General features: G+C 34.0%; 1 long non-coding RNA gene across 1 annotated transcript; it reads right to left on the bottom strand.

Moving 5' to 3' along the window:
• Positions 1-1,739: 1,739 nt before the first annotated feature.
• Positions 1,740-2,193, bottom strand: LOC140182487 (uncharacterized). Its single transcript, XR_011878146.1, has 3 exons — positions 2,060-2,193; positions 1,936-1,963; positions 1,740-1,818 (listed from the first exon to the last, which is right to left on the bottom strand). It is a non-coding gene; the product is annotated as an uncharacterized lncRNA (long non-coding RNA).
• Between the last annotated feature and the right edge of the window lie 1,053 nt (positions 2,194-3,246).

The following is a 3,246-nucleotide window of genomic DNA, read 5'->3' as shown; positions in this document are numbered from 1 at the left end:
AATCAAGATGAAATCCACCAAATCCTTGGTTTGGCAATGCATATTGGGGAGGGTTTTGCTCATTTTAATATAGAGGAGGTTGCTCCTCCCAAAATAGATGCTCCAATCCCATGATGCAATCCAAAATTGAAGTTATAAAGCCCTACAAAATGATCACAACCAAACTCCAAACCACACTACAAGAAAATAAGCTTTCTTCCACGCTTTTAAAGCGTGCCGAAAAGTGCTAAAAAGGGTGTCAACAGCTTTCTGCCACGCTTTTTGAGCTATCGGCACGCTTTTGAAAGGGTCACATCCGCTAGCGTGCCGATTGATCTATCGCCACGCTTTTCTTGATCTATTGGTACGCTTTACTTTTTGCCACACTTTTATCTATTGGCACACTTAAAAATGTGTCTGTATGTATAACTCTGTAACCACGCATTCAAGATGTGTCAAAAGATAGATGTACAGCCACGCTTTTAAAGCGTGCCGAAAAATGAATATACAGCCACGCTTTTAAAGCGTACCGAAAAATGGATATACAGCCACGCTTTTAAAGCGTGCCAAAAATTAAAAACTTGTCGTTACACTTTAAAAGCGTGGCCTAATCCTTTTTCAAATAAAAAAAAGACAAAATAAAAAAAAAGAAATATTGATAAGTTAATCTTCCAAATAAAATAAAATACTAAAAAAATTAATCTTTCATTGATTTATATAAATTATGTACATGATAAAACATGAATAAAACATTTAAGAAAAAATAAATTCAACTTCCAAAATAAACATTTAAAAAAATTACAATTCTATGTTAGAAAATCATGAATTATTAAAAAAGTAGTAGCTGTTGCTGCTGCCTCAGATATTTCTTTGTAACATGAGCAACATTGCAAGGTCCTAGAAGTACTTCCATTGATGTTTCGTTTAGTAGGATACTTTGAAGTTTCCTACAACAAATAAAATTCAAAAGCATCTTGAGAAATTTGTAGCTTCCTAGAAAAGCCAATTTTATACCATACAGCATCCTAAAAATCTATCTAAATGTTAGATTAAGAGAGGATACAATCCATGTCTTGCAATCTTAAAAAGAAGAAATAACTAAATTCTTCCTTCATTTAGTAATTAGAAGAACATTTAAGATGATAACTCAGGATAAATCATTTCTACCAATCAACATATCTATATTTAGTAGTATAAACAACAGAGCTAGTTCATGTTGAGTTAATCAACACAAGTGACAAGAAATTTGAAATGTCATTTTCTCATGCTCCAATAACTAGTATATTTTACAAGAACACAGTAAAAAGTTTACAGCTTTACCATATCAGGAACTTTAGTTTAAAGCACAAGGAAAAATTAACAACCAAAGCGCTAGGGAAATGCTAATACTAGGAAAATGCTAATACTATATATGAACGTGAATTGCAAGATTGCAAAAATCAAACTTTGAAGTGGGTTTTGTCAAATTCAGCTGCAGAAAGCATGGTAAAAAGAAAGTTTTGAGGCAAATGAAGTGGGGAACTCATTGGCCACTGGGACAGCAAAAGTGCTTGACTTGGAAATTGAAGGTTGCCAGCCTACAAAATTGTGGGAGGGCGATTAAAGAGAAGAAGTTAGAATGAAGAGAGAGCTCATCAAAATTCATAGCACTAAGTTAACATACAAATGAAACCTAAAAAAAATTATGATACCTTGATAGCTAAAATTATGAAACCTAAAATTATCATCATAGGTTCAGGTTCTAAACTCTGTTGTTGCTGTTGAAACTAATACTCCTGCTGCTGCTGCTCCTGCTCCTTCTGATGCATATGCTCCTGTTTCTTCTGATGCATCTCACCACTATCAACAGATTTGTAAAAAGGTGATTATTAACAAGTACATATCTATTACTTCTTCAGTAATTTAATGCCGTAGAGTTCAGCAACATATATGAAGAGGAATGTATTGAGTGCTGACCTTATGATAATGGATTGATTTACTTCATCTGCAATGTGTAAAATTTGAACAGAAATCTTTCTGTGAATATATAGTAAAACTACAGCTTAACAGAGATTCCAAAGAAAGAGAGAATCTCACTCACCTCTTATCATCTCGTTATAAGCTGTATCTACCATAGCATAAACATGAGGATTATCATTACATCTCTGTTTATAAGCTTCTACGTATTCACTTCCATAAATCTGGACATCTTTGAAGGGATTGAGTGCAATTAAAACTGGCCCTGCCTTGCTTTGCATACAGAACAAATACCATATGAGGGAACACAGATGAACACCCAAGTAGAAGTACAACCCAGAAGAGCACACATACGTAAATCAAATCTTGAGTGTAATGACTCTTAAGATTGTAAAGAACTGAGGGTTCATTTAAGTAACTAAGCTGTATAAGATCATCCACACCCTCTAAAATGTCGGGATTAGCCAGTAGGAGTGCTAATCTGGACACTTTCATAACCTGCAGTAACAACCACAAACATGTTACCTTGAAAACTTTATTCCGAAATGACAAAAATGCTTAGAATTTTACATTTCCAATTGAAAGCGAAACGCATGCTTCCTCTTCTGAAGTTGACTGTATCTTTCCTAGTTCCCAGTTCCCCTTTTGTTGCCTACACCAAACTTGAAGTTTCTGTAGCAACAACCAAAATCAGAAACGGAGGTTTAATGTACAAACACATGCTACTAACAAATTACCAACTCTCAATCTATGCCAAAGTTCAGTGCTAACAGATAACTTAAAAAGAGTTCATCAAAATACACACCTTTCTGACGAAATAAGCACCTCTCAAAAACATATAGATCTTGTTTAAGTATTCCTTGAAGGAGCACCTCCTTAGACACCTGAGATAACACATTTTCAATTGTAAAAAATGCCTGGCCTCAATCCATGACCTACAACTAAAATTATGAAAGGAACAACTCAGCTATCTCAACTTTAGTATTTTGCAGTTAGAGTTTTCCAATGTTGCTGTAAGACTGAACACTCAATCTAGACTCCAATTTAAAAATGACCACTGAAAATCTAGACTCATATTTAAAAATGACCACTCAAACCCCATCATGCTAAGGTTGAAAACTCTGTTTCCTGCAGAAGTTCTCGAGTCCTATTCTTTCTCTGTTTTGTACTTTCAATGATCATCCAAATTATTTGGTTAGAAACTTCCAATTATAGTTTAGAAAACTTTGGTTTAATTTGTCTAATTTGTATATGCATAGAAATGAAAGGTTCATAGTAACCAATATGTTAAATAAACTTTAGTGTGTTTAC

This window comes from Arachis hypogaea, chromosome 19 (genome assembly GCF_003086295.3).
Source record: "Arachis hypogaea cultivar Tifrunner chromosome 19, arahy.Tifrunner.gnm2.J5K5, whole genome shotgun sequence".
NCBI lineage: Eukaryota > Viridiplantae > Streptophyta > Magnoliopsida > Fabales > Fabaceae > Arachis > Arachis hypogaea.
Note: the sequence above shows the minus strand (reverse complement) of the source record. Positions and strands in the feature narration are given on the sequence as shown.